Below are 27,542 nucleotides of genomic sequence, written 5' to 3'. Positions count from 1 at the left end.
AAACAAAGAGAAACTTGTAAATAACTCATGAAAGAATAAAGTTACGTTAAAACCAAGCACACCATTGTTTTTCTTGTGAAATTCCCAATAAGTTTGATGTGTCATATGACCCTGTTCCTATTGAAAAAACAAAAGTTGGATTCAAAATGGCCGACTTCAAAATGGCCGCCATGGTCACCACCCATCTTGAAAAGTTTCCCCCCTCACATATACTAATGTGCCACAAACAGGAAGTTAATATCACCAACCATTCCCATTTTATTAAGGTGTATCCATATAAATGGCCCACCCTGTATTCATAATTGATGCAGATGGTTGCATTATCAGTAATGGAAGCCCTGTGCCCTGCTGGATCCAGCAAAAACACTTGAACAATAATGTCATTGGTCAATGCATGTATCAGAAATTGACCAATGACATTACTGTTCGACTGTAGTCATAATAGGTCTCTTCTCGAGTGGCGGTATCTATCCCTTGTCAGGGACATATAGGGCCTATCAGGAGGTTCCTGACACGGGATCGCCCCTATTGGGGTGGCTATTCCGTTTTTGCTAGGCGGGTCTTGTAGTTTGATAGGGCAAGTGTGAGGGTTAGATATTTTTCCTTTCCTTGTCCTGCCCAGCCTTATTGGCAATTGCTTTTTATGGGCACAATCTAGTTGGGTTTTATGATCATCAGTAAAGGTTATGTGTCACACTGGTGAAGGTACTCTGTGATTATATTATAATTAAATTACACTAGTGACTACCTGACATCTGATATCTATATCTATCAGAACTGTGATAAATTTTCCCCTCAGAGATGAGCAAACCACTCGAGATTCATTTTGGGTCCGGTTGGCCAAATTTTTAAAAAAGTTTGGTTTGGACTAGTGTTGAGTGAGCATGCTCGGCCGAAGACCGCATGTGCTCGAGCGCAATGCTCGAGTTTCCTCCCTGTACATTTTGTGGCTGCTAAGCAGCCAATAAACATGCAGGTAAGTACTGCACTCACTGTAATGCCAGTAGCCATGTTGGGTACTGGCATTACAGTGATTGGCTGGCCAGAACGCACCATTGGGGGCTATATAGCACCCGATGACGCGTGTTCGGCTCATTCTAAGTCAGGAAGAGCAGAGCATGTTTCCGTTTCGGTTCCTTTTTTTCGGTTCCGTTTTGCTGTATGGCCTATACAGTAATTGCATAGAAAAAATTGGGCTGGGCATAACAATTTCAATAGATGGTTCCGCAAAAAACGGAACAGATACAGAAGACATACGGATGCATTTCCGTATATGTTCAGTTTTTTTTGAGGACCCATTGACTTGAATGGAGCCACGGACCGTGATTTGAGGACAAGAAAAGGGCAAGTCTCAAAATCTAGCAGAACAGAATTGCGGACATACGGAAACGGAATGCTCACAGAGTACATTCCGTTTTTTTTTGCGGACCCATTGAAATGAATAGTTCCATATACGAACTGTATACAGAACGCAATTAATGACTTGTATACGGAACGCAAAAAACGTTCATGTGAACGAGCCCTTAGGGAGAGCTGCACATAGGAAGGGACAGCCAGTGTAGGGAGTGTAAAAGGAAGTTATTTTAAGGACTATTGCAGGGATCAGCAACCTTCGGCACTCCAGCTGTTCTGAAACTACAACTCCCAGCATGCTCCTTTCACTTCTGTGGGAGTTCAGAGAACAGCCAAGCAAGTGTGCATGATGGGAGATGTAGTTTCACAACACCTGGAGTGCCGGAGGTTGCTGATCCCTGGACTATTGTGTATGGCAGCAGCAATATATATTTTTAGCGCATCCTGTGCAAAATACTGTGTAATAGGCCGCTATGGACAGTTAACTTATCCGCGCCACATCTCCTGTTTAAAGTGTGCGCATCCCTAAAATATCAGCGACATCCAGTGTACTTTTTCCCTAGACGGTGTCCCCTGCGGACAGTTAAATTATTTGCGCCAAATCTCCTGTTTAAAGTGTGCGCATCCCTAAAATATCAGTGACATCCAGTGCACTTTTTCCGTAGACTGTGTTCGCTGCGGACAGTTATTATCCGCGCCACATCTCCTGTATAAAGTGTGCGCATCCCTAAAATATCAGTGACATCCAGTGCACTTTCTCCGTAGACATTGTCCGCTTTTGACAGTGACCTTACCAGGGCCACATCTGCTGTGTAACGTGTGTGCTTCAAAAAATTTTTTGTGATATTAAATTTACATTTTCAATAGACTGTGTCCTCTTCTGACAGTAACCTGACCAGGCCCACATCTGCTGTGTATCGTGTGCGCTTCAAAAAAATTTCTGTGACATAAAATTTCATTTTTCAATAGACTATGTCCTCTTCTGATAGTCGGGAGTGGGCAATTTGCGCACCCCCCCGCTTGCCTTCCTTGGATGTGGTAGCCGTTTCTCAGGCTTCCTCTCCAGAATCGAACACTGATTCCCCATTACCCGTGGTCACCATGTTAGGCCTCATGCACACGACCGTTGTTTGGGTCCGCATCCGAGCCGCCGTTTTGGTGGCCGCAAAAAACGGCACAGCCGTGTGCATGAGGCCTTAGGCGCATAAAAGAACATCGAAAGTTGATAGGGCAGATATCCAAATGGATCATCGACGTCACGGGAACGTGCGATCAGGCAAAAGTTATCTAGAGTCAACAAAGCGGCAGCAGGCCCTCGCCCATAATGTTTGCGATGGTCAGCTCACCTGCAGGCCCTCAACCATATTTTTTTCAATGGTCAGCTAAGCAGCAGGCACTCTCCCAAAAGAGTCTGGTCAACACAATCCTCACCGCCGGGGGTTACGTAACTAATTAGCACGGAGGAGTCTTGTTGGTTATCGGAATTAACCAGACAAATCGCTCCACCAACTTTTGCCGTGTTGATTCAAATTAAGCCACAGGCTCCACTCCTTGTGGTCCCCTTCCCTCAATTAGTTTAAGTTTCAGCTTTGCAACCATACTCCTCCCAGAACCCAAAGACTTTGGTTTCCCGGAAGCTGTCGGATCGTCTTCAAACCTCTGACTTTTGTTGTTGATTAATGAAAACATTCTTGGCAAATGCTTTTACTGTGGTTCGTCTTGCACCAGTCCACTAATTTCACCTCTACCGGCGCAATACGGATGCCACCGGCCTTCCCTCTTAATCATGGCCCCTGTTCTGAAAATCAACAACATTTTTGGCTGAACTTGCACTTTATAATAAGGCTACTTTCACATTAGTGTTTTGACTTTCCATTTGTGAGATCCGTTTAGGGCTCTCACAAGCAGTCCAAAACGGATCAGTTTTGCCCTAATGCATCCTGAATGGAAAAGGATCCGCTCAGAATGAATCAGTTTGCCTCCATTCCATCTCCATTCCGCTTTGGAGGAGGACACTAAAATGCTCGCCGTCTGACGAAACTGAGCCAAACGGATCCGTTCTGACACACAATGTAAGTCAATGGGGATGGATCTGGCACAATAGAAATCAGATCCATCCTCCATTGACTCTCAATGGTGTTCAAGACGGATCCGTCTTGGCTATGTTAAAGATAATACAAACGGATCCGTTCTGAATGGATGCAGATGGTTGTATTATCTGAACGGATCCGTCTGTGCAGAACCATGATGGATCCGTACCAAACGGAAGTGTGAAAGTAGCCTAAATATACAGGAAATAATGTTTCTTAACAATTTTTCCTCTAAAATCTATTTTATCTTCGGTTTTGTGCGTATTATTGTCAGTCTGTAAAAGTGGCATATTAATCGGACAATATAATTTGCAGCAGTGACCTGGGAGTCCAAGATGCTCCCAGACATCCTCCCCATGCTGTTCCCGAACCATTTTGGTGGTGTTTCCATCAATTTCTGACATTTTCCTATGAACCAGGCACCCTTCCCTCAGCAGGGGGTACCTCGTTTAATGCTCAGGTTCTCCCATTGACTTCTATTATACTCAAGTGCTCTGTCGAGCACCCGAACATCTCGATGTATTCTGCCCGAGTTCCTGAGCACTACGGTGCTAGATGAACACTAGTTTGGACATGAATCAGTTCAGGCCAAACCGAAGTTGCTCCAATTGCCATGAAAGTTGGTATATAACCTCCTGTAGCCTCCTAGGACACATGATTTTCAGGAAAACTTTTATCTCTTTTCATTTATTTTTATAAATTTTTCCCTCCCCCCTCTCCAAGCTCTGGAACAAAATCATAGCAATAGTAAATGATGTCTGAGTAACACTGACATATATAACTATGGGTAATTGTACATCTGATGGCGTTAACATATAGCGTGTTTAAAAACACACTGCGTCGGTAGTAGGGGATTCGTAGCAAAGAGCAGCAGCAGCAGCCGAGGAATATAAATGGCAGATGGAAATAAATCTCATCAATAGTATAAGGCCTCTTGCACACAAACGTGTGCGCCCCGTGGCAGTGCTGCGGCCCACAAATTGCAGGCCGCAATGCACGAACACCCACCGTGGGGCAGCCGCAGCGGATCGCGGACCCATTCACTTTAATGGGTCCGCGATCCAGCCGTTCCGCAAAAAGATAGAACATGTCCTATCTTTTTGCGGAACGGAAGTACGGGACGAAACCCCAAGGAAGCATTCTGTAGTGCTTCCATAGGGTTCTGTTCCGTGCTTCCGTTCCGCATCTCCGGATTTGCGGACCCATTGACGTGAATGTGCGGAATGCACACGGAACGGTGCCTGTGTATTGCGGATCCACAAATGCGGTCTGCAATACGGCCACGTGTGCAATAAGCCTAAATCAAGAGGGAAAAAAAAGAAAAAAGGTTGCAATACAAAGGTAACTCTAAGCATGCACTATCTTGCTTTGGGTCTATTTAGAGAACATCTAGCATTACTAGAGAAGGTTGTTAATTACAACACATATTTACTATCTGTTTTAATATTCAGTTCTTTCATCAGTCTATAATTCTGCTGTAAGAAGATTTAGAGAAAAAAATCCAGGTAGCTTCATGTTAACGGACTATAGTTATGCAAACTGATATCTTTCTTCAGAAAAAAATTTGAATGAAAAATCACCTGCAATTTTGGTAATGGTGGCTCATTTCACTCGTTTTCTTTTAATATCTGTAGGTTTACCGGCTGGCTATTTAACTTGTGTATTGTAAAATGACAAAAGCTTTCACTTTTGTCGCTATTTTTATAGAAAGCTCTCCTTTGTATTCTTAGGAATCAGTCTGGAAGGTTAAGTCCATTAGAATCCGAATCAAGTTTCCCGATCTATACAAACTTTTATCTAACATGTAATGATGCATATTCATTTCAATGTTGTATATCTAATAATGAATAGAGCGCGCTTACATTTACATGATAAGGATAAAAAAATGGGGAAGAAACGTCATTTGCATATTTACCATAATTTCAGTTCATAGGGAGCCTATAACCTATAATTAGCATTAGTATATATAGACACACTACAACATCATTCAAAACATACCTTTGGTACTTTTATTATTGTCTGTAATCCGTAGAAAAAGAACTTTAATGAATATGCCAATGAAGCAAGTTCCCACTTGAGCCCAAACCCACCTCTTCTCTCGGTTCCAGTTCCTCCCCTTTGTGCTTCCAAGTCTATCCATCACTGACCAAAGCTCAAAGCTCCAAAGCTCACATTCTGAAGATGTCAGTAATGTGGCGCAGTACATTCTGTAAGGCCTACTGTACATACTGTAATGCACAGACACAAATAGATTTCTGCTACACCTGTGTGTGATTTGATGTGACAATCATATTGTAGGCCGAGGGGATGGACATGGGAGGGCAAGGGAAAAGAAAAAGGAACCAAGATAAGAGGCCGGCTTGAAAATACCCAGCTGGGCACTTGGTGCCTCATTTGTATTTCCATCAAATTTCTTTGTCTTGGGACCTGAAACAGAGATAAAAATAACAAAAGTATATTTTGAATGATATTATAGTGCACTAATGTAGATTAGAGTTAGTTATTTATTTATGCTAGATATAGATGGTCGATTCCCTTTCTCATGTTTCTCATGTTAAACATTATTTACCCCCCTCCCCTTGCTAATTGCTTTTCACCTTCAAAAATGCCTTAAAGTGGTTTTCCAAGCCATATAAAGCCCCCCAGAGTCCCTGGGCCCCTAATATAGATTATACTTACCTCGCTCCCCAGCACCTGCATCGCTTCTGATGCCAGCACGGCCGCCACTTGCATCAAAACATCCAGCGATGGGAAAGGGGAGGGAGGATGCTGAACTAATAGCAGGTCATGATGGAAATTAGTCTCCCTAGCGTCACCCTGATGCTAAGGAGGTTCTTTCCCGTCGCAGCCTGCTACTGGCTGCTGCCACCCATTCGACAGATGTTTTGATCTGCGTGACAGGAGATGCAGCGGAGTCCGTGCAAACATCATAAGAGATGTGAGTGACGAGGAGCGGGATAAGTATGACCAGTATGAGGGGCCCAGGCATTAGGGGGACATTATAGGGCTTTCATAACTCCTTCAAACCATCCAAGATGGGAGCAACTCCACAGGAGGATTATATCACACGTCAATGCAAGTCTAAAGAGAGGGGAGGGGGGAGAAGTGAGCAGGAACTCACACAGACAAGCAGACTGTTGGAGCCACATGGGCTGAAATATAAACTTTCTAAGTGCTTTATTCACAGCAATACATGTCAGTACTTCTCTTTAATGTATCCATGATCCTGGAGCACGCTACCCCCATGGTAAACCTCTGCCTACCAAGACTGCTGCATCATGAAAATGGATGAATGAATTTGAGATCTTCAATTAGGTATTATGTCTTTTTCATGCTGTTCATGTTATATGGTTTTTAATTCAACAATATAGCGATATTTATACTAAGAAGCTTGTCCAGTGCATTTTTTATTGAGATTGCTGCTTTTGGAATTAACGGATCCTATGTGTACAGAACCTACAGTCTTGGAACTACATGCGGTGTGTTTTGTATATTTAGTGACTGTTCTAATTTTTTTACAATTTTTTGCCATACTTCCCGTTCTAGATTATGTTCTTCCTGCAAAGTTGAGTCATACCTTTTCAGGGGTCTTTCCATCAGGTATGCTTTTCCCCTGTTGACTTGACCTTCAGGTTTGCTGGTTATTATAGCAATTATAATCCTAACACCACCAGAAAATGGTAGAGTTTGGCTGTTGATGGCTAGTTTCTAAGATACGTCTAATATAATTATTCAAAGGCCAGATCAAAGTTTGCTGACAGAGACACTGAGGATAGAGAACAGAGACACAGCCAAGTAGTTGACAAAATATAAAATCATTACGTTAATAAATTACTGCAAGTGACAATAGAACGGAAAATAATATTAGTAATAATAGCATATCAACACAAGCCTTCTGTCTATAAGCATTGACCTTAATTCTCATGCCTATATGTATGTTTCCTCATGGGCTTATCCCAACATGCAACAATGATTTATAACATTAATATCACCATCAATACCACCCTAATAATGTGTAATTCCCTCTTCTACTGCCAAACCAGCTTTTACCCACTGAGGCATGAACACCGTAAGACCTGAAAAGCTGTCCTGTTCTGGTACTGATATTTGTAGCAGATCCTGTAAGATTTGTAAATTGTGAGGTGGGGTCTCCATGGATTGGACTTGGTTTTTGAACAAAGTAAGGAAGAAAGTGATCTGTGATTGTTAAATAGTAAAACTTAACTTTTAATGTGAACCTACTGATAAAAAATTGCCCCTCGAAAATGATAATACAAAATACAAATCTTTGAACAATCCGCAATATATGGAGTTTATATAGAAGTAAGTCGCCAACTTATAATAAGATACCAGGAGACATAAATCACTTCAACAAGTAGGATTATAGGTGTACAGCGGCACTATAGATATAAATCATTTGTCCTATCGCCCCGTTGAATGGTTCCTGTTATGCAGCAATTACCTCTCGGACCCTCGATGCAACGAGTCTTCAATGGTTTGAAATGATATGATGCACACGGGTAGGGATCCAGACTAGATCTCCCTATAGATGCCCTATAGGGGGGTCCTACGCTAGCCCTACAGGCCTAACCATGGCGCACCCACTAAAACAAGGGTGACCCCACCCGGAACCTAACCCTGGAATTGAAAGACCCTAGTTAGCCCTCTCCTAGAGGATCACTACATGCATGTTTTGCTTTCGGATAAGGACAAAGCTCATCAGGGGAAACAACAGGGAGCTGGGCAGGTGAATACCTCAAAGTGCACATACCGGAATGTTAGTTGTGCACCCTGGATATCGAGATTGTTAGCCTTGAGACCTGATATGGCTCAGGCTAGCAAATATCTCATCAAAGGAGAAGGAGGAGAGGTTAATAGATGAATACCCCCTTCCTCTTTACAGGGAAATTATGATCTTTCCGTGGGCAAACTAAGAAGACAGGTTGGCATCAGCAGGAGCTGCTCAAACCCACATGCAGTTGTGCATATATATAGGGGAGCAAATCCTGCACTTGTGGCCCGTTGCTAATGGCAATCCCCAGCAAAATGCATACAATGGAGGATGCCCGCGGCGAACCACAAGTACCACAATAGACATCCTACACAAGGTAACAAGTGCGGATGTGATAATTAATATAACAATATAACAAAACAATAACAAACATAGGTGCACTCTGCAGTCTCACTAATTCTCAAACTGATTTTAAAATTGAGAGATTAGTCAACATGTCCTACGGTGTAGAACATGTCTTAAGCCCGGACACCACGACAAGGTTTCTCAAGTAGCCCGGGACCCTACACTCTCCTACCTGAGCCATATGGGCGATACCAGGAGCCAGTGGGCAAATTACAGGAGCATAGGGCCGACTCGCAAACAACTCACCAGTTACCTCCAGCATGTGGCCATGCTTGCAATGGGAGGAGGGAGGAGTCTGTGAGTCCCACTCAAGACTTGCTGATATAGCCCAGGCTTCACAGGTGCACCTAAATGTGACCTGTAGATGGAAAACAGGCACATTTAAATAGGAGTTTATACACCTCCAGGAATCTATATATACAAACTAAGAAGACAGGTTGGCATCAGCAGGAGCTGCTCAAACCCATCTTTCCGTGGGCACAATATAGCCTACAGCGGCCTCGGAGCCCGCCGGAATTTAAATGCGGCACAGCCTCCAGAACGAGGCTTGGTTTGGAGACATGCCTCCCCAGTGTAGCGCTGTATACAACAGCGCATGCGTGGCAGTGCAAACACCATTGGTCAGGATGCCGAGTCACAACGAAGACGCAAGTACGTATGATGACGTAATTGTGTCAGATCCCCCAGATATATGCGAGATCTTGCTGACATGGTTGCTGGGCAACCGGGATGCATCCCTGACTCCAATCAAAGGGGCCACTTCAGATATGAAGCTGCGTCCATAATGACATGGCATTTACGGCATTAATTTTTTAAAGAAAGAAGACTTGAATATAATGGCCCAAATGTAAGAGGTATGACTGTATGGGGAAAACAAAGCCGTGTCCCTTTTGTTCTCAATGTCACCAAGGTGTTCCCCCAAGCGCCTGCGTAATTCCCCTCTGGGCTTCCCAATATATTCCTTGCCACACTCACAGGTCATCTTATAGACTACACCCTGGGTGCGAAATTAATAAAATCTTTGATCGGGAATGTACGTTGCAAATTGGTACTAAAAAAGGACTTTCCGGTTTGCATGATATTGCGGGCTATACAGCCGCTACACCTAAAACTGCCAATAGGTCTACGATCTAGCCATGTTCCTTGTTGGGATGCCGGCATGCAATGACTATAAAAAAGGAGATCCTTAAGACTGTTACCCTTTCTGAATATAATCTGTGGATACTCGTGTATGACTTCACTGATATCAGGGTCCATGAGAAGAATGGGTCAACGTTTCTCAAAGATCCCCCTTGTACGGTCTGCAGTACCATCAAAAGGGGCAATCAAAATTTTTTGGGGATCACCTTCTGTTTTGTTTTTGGGCACCAGAAGTTCTGTACGGGCTGTAGTAATGGCCCTACGATAAGCTTTCCTTAGAACTGACTCCGGGTACCCTCTTTCTAGAAATCTCGCCCTAAGAACATCCGATTGCTTCCTAAACTCTGTTCCATCCGAGCAGTTATGCGGAAGGCTAACAATTTCGATATCCAGGGTGCACAGCTAACATTTAGGTGTGTGCACTTTGAGGTATTCACCTGCCCAGCTCCCTGTTGTTTCCCCTGATGAGCTTTGTCCTCATCCGAAAGCGAAACATGCATGTAGGGATCCTCTAGGAGAGGGCTAACTAGGGTCTTTCAATTCCAGGCTTAGGTTTCGGACGGGGTCACCCTTGTTTTAGTGGGTGTGCTGTGGTTAGGCCTGTAGGGCTAGCGTAGGACCCCCTTATAGGGCATCTATAGGGAGATCTAGTCCGGATCCCTACCTGTGTGCATCATATTGTTTCAAACCATTGAAGACTCGTTGCATCAAGGGTCCGAGAGGTATTTGCTGCATAACAGAAACCATTGGACAGAGCAGTAGAATAAATGGTTTATATCTATAGTCATACAGTCATACCTCTTACATTTGGGCCATTATATTCAAGTCTTCTTTCTTTAAAAAATTAATGCCGTAAATGCCATGTCATTATGGACGCAGCTTCATATCTGAAGTGGCCCCTTTGATTGCCGCCGTGCACCTATAATCCTACTTGAAGTGATTTATGTCTCCTGGTATCTTATTATAAGTTGGTGACTTACTTCTTTATAAGCTCCAAATATTGCAGATTGTTCAAAGATTTGTATTTTGCATTAACATTTTTGAGGGGCAATTTTTTTTATCAGTAGGTTCACATTAAAAGTTACGTTTTACTATCTAACAATCACATATCACTTTCTTCCTTACTTTTGACTAACACTGGTGGTCTATTTAAATATTCCTATCTATAACTCAATTTTATGTCTTGGTTTTTGAACACAATCAACTGAAGCTTGATCAGATTTAGATATGGGGAATTTTAAGTTCAGGATAACATCTTGAATTATATATCATCTTCCTCAAACCATCCATAACATCCCAGTGAAACATGACACCACCATTAGGGAATACTATTGCTGTGAATGGAAGTACATAGTCTGCAAAAATGTTTAGCTAGGGCCAGGATTCAAGGTTTCCTGAAGAATATTGCAATGAGCATGACTTTCTGTCTGCTTTGTGTCTTTCCATAGTACCCCCTAGGGGCTTTCTCTTCCCCAGGTAAGTGGCACACATGCACCTGGCAATCTACATAATATAAAAGATGATTGTGATTCATCGGACCAGACTACCTTCTCTGATTGTTCCATAGCTCAGTTCTTATGCTCACTTGACCATTGTGCACTTTTGGCAGTGGACAAGGGTCAGCTGGGGCATTAACAGTAATATGTGCTTTTGTGGGATTAGACTAGAGGGGCTCCTCTTGTTAGGAGCAATTATCACAAGATAATCAATGTTATTCAATTTAGCAGCTTTAATGCTATGTGTGTGCATGTGTTAAAGAATCAGTATTGTTTGGTTCCCTTATTAATTACATTGAATCAATTTCTATAATATTTGATCATGTGAGTTAAATATAACAGCCACTTCCATGTTGAAATTACAATATATTCCAATTTTAGCTCAGTTGTACAGTACATGACACTTTCTGGCATGTTCAGCTGTGTATGTGCAGAAGCACTTGACATGAAATAATTTCTATAGCTGCTAGATGCTTGAAATCGTCTAAGCCCCCCCTCCCTTGAACTCAGATACCACAGAGCTGCTTGATGACGCACACAAAATGAATGTGACCGCATTGTAATGTGATGGGTTTGTTTCAGGGGAAAAAAAAATATATATATAAAAAATAATAACCTGAGTTGTATGTTCTTGCTGTTATCTTCATTCTTTGTTTCCCTACCTATGACCTGCTATTAGCCTGCCTTATGGAAGTAGCAGGACATCAGATTTGATTGCTAACTTGATTGTACATTGTGTGTATTGATGTTATAGCAAGTAAAGTGCCCATTTCAGGGATAACATTCCCATTCAAATACACAATTTGAGCAAATTTCTATTGCACTTAGCATCAGTACCTTGAGGACATTGGCCGCTTGTTGTTCCCTTATTTGGAGCATAAATTGTATCTTGAAAACAGATTCTCATATATAGTTATGAATAACCAGTGCAAGAATAAAAAGACAAATGCTGGGGCTTATGCTAGAGATGCATTTGTACATGATAACTTGTGTTGCGCCTATCTACTGAATAATTATAACTATCTAACTATGCATACGGTATGCTCATAGACACTATGCAATTAGACATAAATTGCACGTTTTATGAATAAGAAAGAATGTAAACATCAGGACTCCAGATTGGACATCCTGACAACAACAAACAACCACAATGTTCTTCTGCCCCACAATAGGCATCACGTCACTTTTAATGTTTACCACACATGGTGCCATGCATTTGGTAGCTGTGCTGCTTGATATTGTTGCTCAGTCCTATTCACTTCAATGGGACTGAGCAGCAGTGAGCTGCAGTACTGTGTTCTGCCACTACAAAATGTATGTGCTAGGCCCAGCAAACAATGAATCAAGCACTACAACTTTTTCAGGCAGCTAATCAGTAGGGAGTGCCAGGAGTTGGACCCTCAATGTTCCTAAGGATAGACCAGCAACTTGCAGGATAAGGGCTCATGCACATGACCGTATGTATTTTGGGGTCTGCAAAAAACGAATCCACAAAAAATACAGATGACATCAGTGTGCATTCCGTATTTTGTGGAACGGAACAGCTGGCCCTTCATAGAACAGTACTATCCTTGTCCGCAATACGAACAATAATAGGACATGTTCTATTTTTTTGCTGAACGGAAATACGGACATACGAAAACAGAATGCAAACAGAGTAACTTCCATTTTTTGGCGGACCCATTGAAGTGAATGGTTCCGCATACGGTCCAGGTAACAGGCTGAACTGGATGGGCGTATGTCTTTTTTAAGCCTTACAAATGACACAATATTAAAGTCATTAAGATTACATAGGTTTTCCAGGACTTTTCTACTGATGACCTGTCCTCTGGTTCTGCAGCCTTCTAGCAACTTTGCCTAGGCCTTGTGACATCACATTAATCGGTTGCATGGCCTAGGCTGAGCTTAGCGCCATTGAAGTGAATTGTGCTGAGCTGTGATAACAAGCACAGCAGCCCTACAATGTATGGCACTGTGCTTGGTAAACGGAGAGAAGGCAGCAGCACTACTGGCCGATGCCTTCTCACATAGCTGATCGGCGGGGGTTTGTCACGGAGCGTGTTAAATCAGCTATAACCTGGCCTGAAAGGAGAGTGTATCTCGGTGTACATCACTGTGCATTGCAGCAACATGCATAGCTAGTCAGTTCCGGTAGCGAGTCAGTTACTGTGCGTCATTATGACAGGCAGGTGACAGGTGTCACTCTTAGGCTCAGTTCACACTTCACTTATTTGGTCAGATATGTGTCAAAAACACAGATCAGGTGCAGATCTTTTTATGATACCTTATCTAACAGTAGGATTGACTCACCATACAGTAAATGCTTGAATTAACTGACCAAATAACTTAAGTGTGAACTCAGCCTTAAAGGTCAATGTTAGTGTCTGGTATAATGTACTTAACCGTGCAGTGGCCCAAGATTCTACTATAGAGTAAAAGAGCTGTTTCATTTTACATCAGCTGCTGTTTCCACATAGATTGATAGATGCCCTATTTTTTTAGCCACTGATACAAGTAGTGGCCCCGTGACAGAGTGGGGAGGGTGTCAGCAGTAAGTTTGTGTTTACGTCACTGTTTATTTTTCCCTTTTTCTGATCCATCAGAAGAACAACCCTCCAAAAAAAAACGAATCCTGTCTTTTGATCATCCGCCTTCATACGGTCAGTATTTGGTCAGTAAATGATCAGTATTGATAAGGCAAAAACATGAGTGGGTCAAAAACAGAGATGACACGTGAAGGGAATATTTGAATGTCTTCTGTGTTTTGTATTCACTCCTGCTTTTGGCTTCCAAATCATGATCAAATCCTCATGAAAAATACTGACCGTGTGATAGAGGCCTTATGGATGCTCCAAAGACAGGATCTGTTGCGTTTTTCATTTTTCAGTTCTTCTGACAGATCAGAAGAGTAAAATAAATGGTGATGTCAATAAGGCCAAAAAGGGACACTAGTGACCCTGTCACAGAGTGGTGAGGGTGGTAACAGCAGGAGGAGTCAACCTAGTGGTCCAGTCACAAAGTGGAGGAGCGTGGCAATGAGAGGAGTCAATATAGTGCCCAGTCACAGAGTGGGGAGGTTGGGGGAAACAACAGTGGCACTAACAGCACAAGATGGTGGCAGTAGGAGAAGATGGCAGCAGAGGCAGCAGGTGTGTGGCATCAGGTGGGTGGCACCATCAGAATAGTGGCTAAAGCACGTAGCTATAAGTAAAGGGCCATTTTTCACACTGCTCTGGTGTGGCAGCACACTGCAGTCAGAACATTACTGCCAGAATGTTTTAGTCTGATGCATCAGACACTGGTGTGTGAAAATCCTGGATGATCTAGTTCTCTTTGCGGTAACCATGCCCTCTGCCGTACTAAACACCTGTTCTGAGGCCACAATTCAAGTTTGGCTGCCCAGTAGTCCAGGGGATCTTGGGTGACAAGGTGCAGACCAAGTATGCCACCACCTGCTGGTTCAGGTTCTTCTCCCTGTCCTGCTGCTGCTGATGGATTGTTTCTTCAGTAGGCAGGTGAATAAAAGGTGCTCATTAGAGACTCAAGACTTAAGTTGCTCCTAATGGTGCTGGTTCTGCTTCTCCATTCCTCTCCCCCCAGCTTCCGCACATAGGCAGAAACTAACCAACTACATCGGATGTCTCGATAGTGGTTGAGTTTATTATCCCTCTAAGCAATTGTAAAAAATGCCCCCAACATGGCCCGGTAGTGAGGGTCTATCATCGTGGAGAGCCAGTAGTCATCCCTCTGCTAAATGGTGATAATGCGGCTGTCACTACTCAAGCAACTCAGCATGCATCTGGCCATTTCCACAAGGGAATCATAGGGACTCCCTGCCTCTATCTCCACTGCATTCTGCCACGGTCTATCGGGGCCATTTGCCTGGTCCTCCTCATTCCACTCCAGCACCTCATGTTCCGTTTGCTCCTCCTGCTCCTCTCCTGTCGCTTGGGCAGATAAACCACACATCTCTGTATACATTGCTTGAATGTCCTCCTCCTCCAGTTCAGCCGTCACAGGGCTGAGAAAGACGTGAGATGTAAGCGCCATGTCTCCTGTCCCCTGGCCAGCCAGATTTATCAGCATCTGATCCAGAACGTGAAGGAGTGGAATGACATAATTCATCCTGTAGTCTTGGTGACTGACAAATAAAGTGGTCTCCTCAAAGAGCCTGAGTAAATGGCAGATGTCACGCATATGCTGCGACTGGCTAATATTGAAATTACACAGTAGAGTACCACTGTTCACCTGCATCATCAAGAAATTCTTCAAGGTTTTCCTCTTCTCATATAGTCGGTCCAGCATGTGAAGGGTTAAGTTTCAACGTGTGGAAACGTCACATATAAGGAATTGTTGAGGAACATTATTCTGCCTTTGCAGCTAAAGGAGGGCGTGTTTTGCATGGCAAGAGTGGCTGAAGTGCATGCACAGTTTCCTGTCCATTTTCAAAACTTCTTGCAGGTAGGTGGAAGACTTGAGGAACCGGTTTACAACTAGATAAAAGACATGCGCCATGCAGGGCACATGGGTCAGCCCTCCTTGACGCAGCACCAACAGAATGTTCTTCCTGTTATCCATGGTTCCAATCTTCAGTTGGCAAGGAGACGGCCAAGATTTGATTTCTTGATGAGCAGCTCCTTCCTGGTGTGACTCCGTTTGCCCAGGCTGGCCAGGTGCAGAAAAGAGTAACACCGCCGTGCTCTGCATACTGTAGGTAGTATGCTGGAAGACCACTCAGAACTGTGCCTACAGTGGAGGCTAAGGACAAGGTGGAGAATGAGGAGGCAGAGAAGGACATTGAAGCCAGAATCACAGCATGAGAATGCGGAGGTGGCATTGCCATTACCTGGCCAAGTTGATGGTGTGCCCGGGCAGGACATATATAGTTACATAGTTACAGCATAGTTACAGCTCCACACATCACCGCTGCCATGAACTGTACCAGACACCGACAGGATCAAGGACTGGCCCACCTTCTGTTGTACGTATGTATGCAAAGCTGGTACAGTTTTTTAGCGTAGTGACAGCTTGGGACTTTCCACCTTGGATGGGCACAAGAAATCAGTTCTCTGAAATGAGCAGAGTCAACCACAAAGAAAGGGAAGAACTGTAATACCAGCAACTTGGCCAGGAGCACATTCAGCTTCTGCACTGTTGCAAGAGTACAAGCATACTGTTACCTTTTTTCAATCGCCTCGATGATTGATTACTAACTAAACGTGTGACGAGGAGTAGAAGGAGGGGGAGCTTATACACATTATTCAGACTAATACAGGGAGTGCAGAATTATTAGGCAAGTTGTATTTTTGAGGATTAATTTTATTATTGAACAACAACCATGTTCTCAATGAACCCAAAAAACTCATTAATATCAAAGCTGAATATTTTTGGAAGTAGTTTTTAGTTTGTTTTTAGTTTTAGCTATTTTAGGGGGATATCTGTGTGTGCAGGTGACTATTACTGTGCATAATTATTGGGCAACTTAACAAAAAACAAATATATACCCATTTCAATTATTTATTTTTACCAGTGAAACCAATATAACATCTCAACATTCACAAATATACATTTCTGACATTCAAAAACAAAACAAAAACAAATCAGTGACCAATATAGCCACCTTTCTTTGCAAGGACACTCAAAAGCCTGCCATCCATGGATTCTGTCAGTGTTTTGATCTGTTCACCATCAACATTGCGTGCAGTAGCAACCTCAGCCTCCCAGACACTGTTCAGAGAGGTGTACTGTTTTCCCTCTTTGTAAATCTCACATTTGATGATGGACCACAGGTTCTCAATGGGGTTCAGATCAGGTGAACAAGGAGGCCATGTCATTAGATTTTCTTCTTTTATACCCTTTCTTGCCAGCCACTCTGTGGAGTACTTGGACGCGTGTGATGGAGCATTGTCCTGCATGAAAATCATGTTTTTCTTGAAGGATGCAGACTTCTTCCTGTACCACTGCTTGAAAAAGGTGTCTTCCAGAAACTGGCAGTAGGACTGGGAGTTGAGCTTGACTCCATCCTCAACCCGAAAAGGCCCCACAAGCTCATCTTTGATGATTCCAGCCCAAACCAGTACTCCACCTCCACCTTGCTGGCGTCTGAGTCGGACTGGAGCTCTCTGCCCTTTACCAATCCAGCCACCGTCCCATCCATCTGGCCCATCAAGACTCACTCTCATTTCATCAGTCCATAAAGCCTTAGAAAAATCAGTCTTGAGATATTTCTTGGCCCAGTCTAGACGTTTCAGCTTGTGTGTCTTGTTCAGTGGTGGTCGTCTTTCAGCCTTTCTTACCTTGGCCATGTCTCTGAGTATTGCACACCTTGTGCTATCACTCCAGTGATGTTGCAGCTCTGAAATGTGGCCAAACTGGTGGCAAGTGGCATCTTGGCAGCTGCACGCTTGACTTTTCTCAGTTCATGGGCAGTTATTTTGCGCCTTGGTTTTTCCACACGCTTCTTGCGACCCTGTTGACTATTTTGAATGAAACGCTTGATTGTTCGATGATCACGCTTCAGAAGCTTTGCAATTTTAAGAGTGCTGCATCCCTCTGCAAGATATCTCACTATTTTTGACTTTTCTGAGCCTGTCAAGTCCTTCTTTTGACCCATTTTGTCAAAGGAAAGGAAGTTGCCTAATAATTATGCACACCTGATATAGGGTGTTGATGTCATTAGACCACACCCCTTCTCATTACAGAGATGCACATCACCTAATATGCTTAATTGGTAGTAGGCTTTCGAGCCTATACAGCTTGGAGTAAGACAACATGCATAAAGAGGATGATGTGGTCAAAATACTCATTTGCCTAATAATTCTGCACGCAGTGTACAATTTTACCTACTTAACAAGTAATCAATACCATAGAGAGATTAATTCATCCCAATCACTTATGCATATAATCTAGAATAAAAAATTTCAGTCATAACAAAAAAACGATTAGAGATTTTTTATGACTTTTTATCTTTTCTTCCCCTGTATTTTCCCATTTCAGCCTTCCACATAAGAAAATACGAAAATATATGCATGGTGGAACACATATGCGTCCGATGTGAAACGCACGTATGTTCCATTACCAATTGTCAATCTAGGCCTTCCAGCCTACTGGTATCCGTCTCCGGCCTACTTCCTATTATCGGTCTGACTCTCCTCTAATATCTTAAGCCTCAGCGCTCCTCTATGAAGAGCTTTCCACTGCCACCAATGATATTTATTATTATGATTTATGGAATTTATATAGATTTTATTGAAGACACTCCACTGGAAGTTCCATGCATTCCAAGCTGGAATGCATCTCCTCATATTCAAACCTACATTCTATTATAGGCGGGAATTAGCCATTATTTAAAGGGGTAAAGTTGCATGTTTCTACTATGTCTGTCTTATGTACTCTGATGTTATTGTTACACCTCCTGAAGAAGGGGATCTACCTGTAACCCCTGAAATGTGTTGAGATAATTTTTTAAAGATCATTGATGAAGATGCTGTCTCATGAAGCTGACATCAATCTCTAACATTCTTCAAGCGATTTTGGTGGGGGAGGTGAGACCCGTTGGTGTCTTGAGTTTATCCTTCAGGCCCCCTCCTCTGTAAAATGAGTTGTCAACTAATATATCTTTATATCGATATAATAATATTTTTTATAATTCTTACAATATTTTTAAAATGGATAATTTTAAGTTTAGTCCTATAACCATGTTCTGTATTGGTGGGAGCAACGTGTTCTGATCACCTACCCATATACTTATAAGCAGAGGAATATAGGACGTATTCACGTTTTATTCACCTATATATTATATATCCTCTTCAATTTTCTAATGGTACTGGTTAATTTTTCTATTCTGATATTCACCTTTTTCCTTTCCTTCCCTGGGGACCTATACACAGAAGGATTCATTCCCCTAAAGGTCTATTCATTCACTATTTGACGTCACTTATATCAGCCTCACTAGTCTCATGGCCGCGTCCCTGACTGCTTGCAACACCTGCTCCCACGTGACTGTCATCGTCACTACTTGCACTCCTAGAGGAGGAAGCAGCGGACCTCTCCTCCAAATCTGAGCTGGGCAATAGCTGCTAGCTGTCCTCAATAATATCTTCCTCACTGAAAAGAGGAGCAGAGCTGGCGGCATACATCACTTGCCTGGCAGAATAGGCAGCAAAGGAAATAGGCAGGTTCTGGAAAGGTGAGGGCACAGAGCTTGTTCCCGGGCCATGCCAACTAAGTGTGGTGTCTGATGTCAGTTAAGATGTTGTTGTAGACCGAGTGAACCATTCTAGGACAGCGGGATTGGACGTCAAAACATGACTGCTGGATGACAGTGGCAGCTCTGGCCTGTTGCTGTGGCTGCTCCCGCCACCCCCTCTTCTGCTGCTAGTTCTGCAGGCTTCAGCAACATTTTTGCCACTACCCGTTCCTTTGAAGGGCCCTGGCACCTCTTGGTTGGACATACTGTACAGTAAAAGTAACTATATGTAAAATATTTTATACCATGTCAGTGTGGGCACCCAAATAACAGTTAAATTAGACAGGTTATTTTCCCCAATTTGAGAATCAAGACCTATTAACAGTAGTATTAGGGTACTTTCGCACTAGCATTAGAAGAATCTGGCAGGCAGTTCCGTTGCCGGAACTGCCTGCCGATTCCAGAAATCGGAAAATGGAGATAATTTGTTTCCGGATCTGTCTAACAAATGCAATGAAATACAGGATCCGTTTTTCCAGGGTCATCCGGAAAAAATGTATCCGGTATTTTAATATATTTTTTCACATTTTTAAAGGTTTGCGCATGCGGATCCTTCAATACCGCAATTTCTTGAATACTTGGTACCAGATCCGGCATTAATACATTTCAATGGAAATTAATGTCGGATCCGACTTTCCGGCAAGTGTTTCGGAATATTGGCCGGAGAACATACCGCAGCATGCTGCGGTATTTTCTCCGGCCAAATACTGTAAAAGGGATGGAATGGAAGACATCCTGATACATACTGAATGGATTGCTTTTCATTCAGAATGCATTAGGATAAAACTGATGCGTTTTTTCCATTATTGAGCCCCTATGACTGAACTCAATACCGTAAAACTTTAACGCTAGTGTGAAAGTAACCTCTGACAGCGTATTCACCCCAATTTGAGAATCAAGGCATAATGGAATTGCTTATTTATTAAACAAGGTGGACAGTGTTCAATTAGATAGATTTATGCCCTACACAGGAATTGATGCAAACTGGGCTGTCTCCTATGGATCCGTTCAGCTTCAGATTGCAGAGCCTGTACTGTCCCTGCACTGTCCCTGCATTCTCCCTATGCCCACCCTACAGTGTGCAAAAACTCTCCCTACGATCTCCCTACACTGTCTGTGCAGTCTCCCTATCCTATATTCCACAATTAAAGTCTTCTTGAATACTGTTCCTAGTGCTTGTCATATCTCTCTCTGTATGCTCAGTTCAGAGTGAAATGACTAACACTGCACGGTATGAGGCTTTGATAGGGCAGTGACATCACAAGGGCCGGCTAGCTGCTGATTGACTATCTGCATGGCATTATGAGTGATATTGCATTCCCTGGCTTCTAACTTCACATGTATCCTCCATTTTAATAAAAAAAAAAAAAAAGATAAATTACCACGAAGCACGGGGAAATTTGGATTTGTTGCAAATCTAATTTTTCCTAAATTTTGGATTGAATTCCACTTCGGATGCTTTCATTCGCTCAACACTAACTACAAAAGCTAATCAGTGAAGACCTGACCAATCATAACTCAAGTATGAACTCAACCTTACAGGTCGATATTAGTGCCAAGAAGAAGCGCACTCCTTTTATACCGTCACCAGCTGAATCCACATAGATGTTATCAGAACCTGTTCTATTAAACGCTTATACAAGTAGAGCCCTCCCGTCAGAGTGGAGGATGTCAGCAGTAAGTTTGTGTTGACGTCACTGATTAATTTGCCTTTCCTCTGTTCCATCAGAACAATAACCCACATAAAACGGATCCTGTCTGTGGAGCATCCGCCTTCACTCGGTCAGCCTTTGCTCAATAATCCATATTGCTAATGAAAAAAACAAAAAAACAGGAGTGGATCTAAAACAGAGATGACACGTGAATGGAATATTTGCATGTCTTCTGTGTTTTGTACCCACTCCTTCTTTTAGCTACCAAATCATAAGCCAATTCTGATGGGACTATACAGGCCTCACAGCTGCTACACAGACAGGATCCGTTATGCTTCTCATTTTTATTTACTTCTGACAGATCAGAAGAAGGGTCAAGCAAATGATGATGTTAGCCAGGCCGAAAGGCAAAATAATATCCCAGTCATGAAGTGGGGAGGGTGTAAACAGCATGAGGAAACCACAGAGTTACCCAATGACAGGGTCTGGAGGTTGCGGCTGCATCAGGAGGCCACATAGTGGCACAATGATACTGTGGAGGTTGCGGCAGCATGAGGAGGACACAGAGTGGCACAATGACAAAGTATGCAGGTGGCGGCAGCAGCAGTAAGAGCATCAGGAGAAGGTCACTGAGTGGCAAAATGACCGAGTGTGTAGGTGGCAGCAGTATGAGGAAGCCACCGAGTGGCACAATGACAGAGGCTGGAGGTGGCGCAGCATCAGCATCAAGAGAAGGCCATCGAGTGGAACAAAGACAGAATCTGGAGGTGACAGCAGTATGAGTAGACCACAGAGTGGCGCAATGACAGGGTCTGGAGGTGGTGGCAGCATGAGGAGACCACAGAGTGGCACAATGACAGTGTGGAGGTGGCGGCAACATGAGGAGGATACAGAGTGGCACAATGGCAGAGTCTGGAGGTGGCAGCAGCAGTATCAGGAGAAGGCTACCAGGGGCACAATGACAGAGTATGGAAGTGGCAGCAGTATGAGGAGGCCACCGAGTGGCACAATAACAGAGTTTGGAGGTGGCAGCAGCATCAGTAGCAGCATCAGGAGAAGGACACCGAGTGGCACAATGACAGAGTCTGGAGTTTGAAGCAGTATTAGGAGGCCACCGAGAGGCACAATGACAGAGTTTAGAGGTGACAGCAGTATGAGAAAGCCACTGAGTGGCACAATGACAGTGTCTGGAGGTGGCGGCAGCAGCAGCATCAGTAGGAGGTCACAGATTAGCACAATGACCAAGTGTGACGGTGGCAGCAGTATGAGGAAGCCACGGCGTGGCACAATGACAGAGTCTGGAGGTGGTCGGCAGTAGGAGTATCAGGAGAAGGCCACCGAGTGGCACAATGACAGAGTCTGAAGGTGGCAGCAGTATGAGTAGGCCACAGAGTGGCACAATGACAGAGTCTGGAGGTGGCGGCAGCATAAGGACACCACAGAGTGGCAAGGTGACATAGTGTGGAGGTGGCAGCAGCATGAGGAGTCCACAGCATGAGGAGGCCACAGAGTGGCACAATGACAGAGGGTGGAGGTGGCAGCAACATCAGGAGGAGGCGACAGGGTGGCACAACGAACGAGTGTGGAGGTAGCGGCAGCATCAGGAGACCACAGACTGGCAAGGTGACATAGTGTTGATGTGGCGGCAGCATCAGGAGGCCACAGAGTGGCAAGGTGACATAGTGTGGAGGTGGCAGTAGCATGAGGAGGCTACAGAGTGGCACAACAACGAGAGATTGTGGAGGTGGCAGCAGCATGAGGGGGCCAGAGAGTGGCACGATGACAAGAGATTGTAGAGGTGGCAGCAGCATAAGGAGGCCACAGAGTGGCCACGGCATCTATTCATTTATAGGGAATATGGAACAGAACAAAAGGCTAAAATTTCTCAACTTTATAAAGTGTTGCTTAAAACACGATTTAATAATACACGTTCTCTGGCACAAAAGACTTGTCTCTGTTATATTGATTTAATAAAAAGAGATTTGAAATAAATAAAAGACTTGCTAAATTGATTGTCCGTGAATTTCCCTCGAAGAATGGGATAATATATTGGCGAAATTAAGTTTACTATCTTATAATTTTAATCAAGTTTTGGTTAAATTTAGTATTTATTTATTTAATAATTTTAATGATAAAAATTAAGTGTTGCCTAAGACAGGAGAGAATACGCCAGTCTTCTGTTTATTCAACTACGTGGTTACGATGGAGAAAGCATTCCAAAAAACAATTTCTCGACCACCTGGAGAGGAATCCTGTCAAGGTTGATGCAAGTGTGGTATCGGCTGCTCATCAATCCAGATACTTCTGGGGGAACCTGCCTGGAATGAACAGGCCTCTAGTAGCTACGGACAATGAGAATACAAAGCGTCAAAATAGCTTTGAGCCCGGAAGAGTCGCAAATTTCATCAAGATACGTCACTAAAGAGTTTACTGCATATAACCGCAGCGCTGACAGCTGACTAAATTTAGTTTTTCGACCGAAATACTTCAATAAAGATTTTACCGCATATAACTGCAGCACTGAATGCTGAATAAAATTAGTTTTTCGACCGAAATACGTCAATAAAGATTTTACCGTATATAACTGCAAGCTTCAGTGCTGAACACTAAATAAAAAATTTTTTTTTATTGAAATACTGTACATCCCAAAAGGTTTTACCACATATAACTTCGACCGAAATGCCTCAATAAAGATTTTACCACAGATAACGGAGTACAGAGATGGAGAGGGTCTTCGGATTCCTCCCGCACTATACGGACGTCTCAGAAATGAACTGCTGCTCCCAACAGCAGCTCCCGGGACGGTCATGGAGCATCTCGGTCATCCGTCATCTATTCTCCCCGCTGAAGGATTATTTTAAAAGTGTGTAGAAGCCACATGGGGCCCCCACGCTGCAGATTTATCATGGAGACATCATGGAGATTTTACCACATATAACCGCAGCGCTAACCACTGAATACATTTTGTTTTTCGACTGAAATACTTCAATAAAGATTTTACCACATATAACCACTGCCGACGTAAACTGAGAATGTATTTGTCTTTTTGTACAGAAATAGGCCACTAAATGTTTTCAAGACATAACACCGCCACTGACATTAACTGAAAATGTATTTTTATTTTTGTACTGAAATAGGCCACTAAACGCTTTCAAGACATATAACTGCCGACAACGTGAACTTAGAATGCTTTTGTATTTTTGTATTGAAATAGGCCACTAAACGGTTTCAACACATAACCGCCGACGTGAACTGAGAATGTATTTTTCTGTTTGAACTGAAATACAAAATATAACATATAACCGTCGCACTGACAGACTGCTACCACCGCTACTTCCGTGAACCCCTGCACCACTACTTCCTGGGTAGGTAGGCTGCTGCGAAGCAGGTGCTCTACCCTGGACACGTTTGACTCCCGACCTCCCACTGCTGCTACCCTTCTGACTCCCAGCAATGCTTTCAACACATATAACCGCCGACGTGAACTGAGAATATATTTTTCCTTCTGTACTGAAATAGGCCAGTAAAATCTTTCAGCAGTAATAAATACACCAGTGAAGTGCATATATATTTTTCTTTCTGTACTGAAATAGGCCACTAAACCCTTTTGCCACAAATAACTGCCCCAGTGAAGTGCGTATATAATTTCTTTCTATAATGAAATAGGCCATTATACACTTTTGCCATAAATAAGTGCACCAGTGAAGTGCGTATATTTTTTTCTTTCTGTACGCTTTCAACACATATAACTGCAGAAGTAAACTGCTTATATATTTTTCTTGTTTGAAAAGATATAAGCCACCAAAGGCTTTTCAACATAGCACTTGCACCCCAAGAACAAATTTCTGGAATAACAGGTGTATAATGGCTATTTGGATCCCCAAATAATCTTTCCCTGCACTTGTAAATCGCTTTTCTAGCAGTGTCCCTAGTGCCTTCTGACGTCTCTCCCTGCACTAAGATGCTGTAAAATGATTCCTCCCTATCCCTTCCCTGCACCTTTAAATCAGGTTTTTACATTTGCTGTCCCTAGTGCCTTCTCACGTCTGTCCCTGACTCTAAGATGGCTGCCATTTTCATAGCGCTGTGATATCACAGGGCTGGCTGCTGATTGGCTGCATGCATGACATTAATGATCAGCCCGCCTTCCCAGAGTTCCTTGCCCCATGTCCTCACACGTGTAGCCGCCATTTTAGGAAAATAATTGCGTTGCATTACCATGAAGCACGAGGAAATTCGCATTCATTGCAAATCTAATTTTTCCTGAAATTCGGATTGAATTTCACTTCGTCTGATTCGATTCACTCATCTCTAATTGCTATTTTTCAGATGTCACACTAACCCAAATCTTTCTGAGTTTGTTTTGGATGAATCCACTAACGCGGTGTGCAGCACAGTGCAGGAAAAAAGCACTAGGTAGTAAGAAAAAGGGTTCTCACATGGCCCTGAGAGGAAGGTAAGGGCTTGCAAAAGACAGCCTGTATAAGCAAATCAGTGCTGCAGAAGGCAGAGAGGTATCCTAGGAGAATTCCATTATGTGTTGGATTGTGAGACAGGTTGGTTGGGTCTTACAATGTCTGTCAGGAAAACCATCTTAGGGAGTCAGGGATAGTGAAAAATAAATCAGGGACAGTCAATCAATCAATCTTATTGCAAGAGACAAAGAAGGGAGAGTCTAGGATTCCAAAGAAGAATTGTGTGTGTTTTGTTCAATAGATAGAAGCATGGCAGCTGACAGACAGGGAGAAATGACACAGGACCTGTGGCTATGACTGCTATCAGAATTGCAGGAGCACCTCAAAAGCAGCTACCTGCAAGCAAATACTTTCATTTTACTTCCCCATTTTCACAGAAATGTTTTTTTGTGGGGGTTAAAAATATAATTAAGCAATATATGTGTGTGATTACTGCAGCAATACCCATGGTGAGCCAGCAATCTACCTGTGTGCTAAGTTGAAATTGAGCATGAAGCCTCAGTTGTCTGTTTACGTATTTTCAGTTTCCACATGATTGAAATTCAAAAATTCCATATCATTGCTTACAGATAAAAAAAAAATAAAAAATTGGGGGTGGAGGTGTTTACATTTATTTAAGGCACAGCATAAATGTACTTTATTACTGCCTCAATATCAACATTTTATCACAGTCCAGGCAATGCTGGGGCCTGCATCATGCCACTAATGCCTGAAGGTCAATTTCTCTGTACTCACACGGTTGAAATTTATAAAAAAAATTATTGGGAGGTGGGGTTAAATTTCTTTAAGGCACAGAATAAATGTACATGATTACTGTCTTTTTTTTTTCAAAGCTTTATTAAAAAATCTGATAAAATATACATACAGAGATTGAACTGTACAGTGAATAACAGTAAAAAGCCGTACAGATACAATTTACAAACATGACGGTGCAATTGATTCTGAAGTATCATGATAAATGACATATCTATAAAATCACATATCAGATTGAAATCATAGGATAGGTTTCCTAAATTTTTCCCATCCCCTCCATTTGGACTTAAACTTATAGTGTGTGCGACTTTCCCAAGACACTATTTCCTCGAATATATATAAAGAATCAATCTTATTGATTCAATGATCAACTGCTGGAAGATCTGATGTTAACCAATGTTGAGGTAATAAGAGGCGAGCTGCTAGTAAAAGTTTTTTAAATAGAAAGGGGACAATACCGGTACCGTCGGGAGGAGAGAGGTGTAAGAGAGCTAAATGAGGAGATAGTGGGATAGAAGAGCCACATATTTCTTACTTCTCTTAAAGATTTCAGACCACCATTTTTTAACTGGTATGCAAGTCCACCAGATATGGTAGAAAGTGCCCCTCTCCTCCCCACAGCGCCAACATAAGTCTGTTATGGACTTATTGTATTTGTGTGTAGTGTTGGATGTCCTATACCACCTCGTTAGAACCTTATAGCCATTTTCCTGTATTCTCGCGCATCTTGAAGAGGTGTGAGGGTTTATAATTATTTTGTGAAGGTCTTCAGGTGAGAACTGAGTATCCAAGTCCCTTTCCCAATGACCAATGAAGGAAGGTTTCGGCCTCAAAATAGGGGAGCTGAGTTTTTTGTATACAGTCGTGGCCAAAAGTTTTGAGAATTACATAAATTTTGGAAATTGGAAAAGTTGCTGCTTAAGTTTTTATAATAGCAATTTGCATATACTCCAGAATGTTATGAAGAGTGATCAGATGAATTGCATAGTCCTTCTTTGCCATGAAAATTAACTTAATCCCAAAAAAACCTTTCCACTGCATTTCATTGCTGTCATTAAAGGACCTGCTGAGATCATTTCAGTAATCATCTTGTTAACTCAGGTGAGAATGTTGACGAGCACAAGGCTGGAGATCATTATGTCAGGCTGATTGGGTTAAAATGGCAGACTTGACCTGTTAAAAGGAGGGTGATGCTTGA

Source organism: Bufo bufo, chromosome 3 (assembly GCF_905171765.1).
Source record: "Bufo bufo chromosome 3, aBufBuf1.1, whole genome shotgun sequence".
NCBI classification, from domain to species: Eukaryota; Metazoa; Chordata; class Amphibia; order Anura; family Bufonidae; genus Bufo; species Bufo bufo.
The sequence above is the reverse complement of the archived record's forward strand: the minus strand, read 5'-3'. Positions refer to the sequence as shown.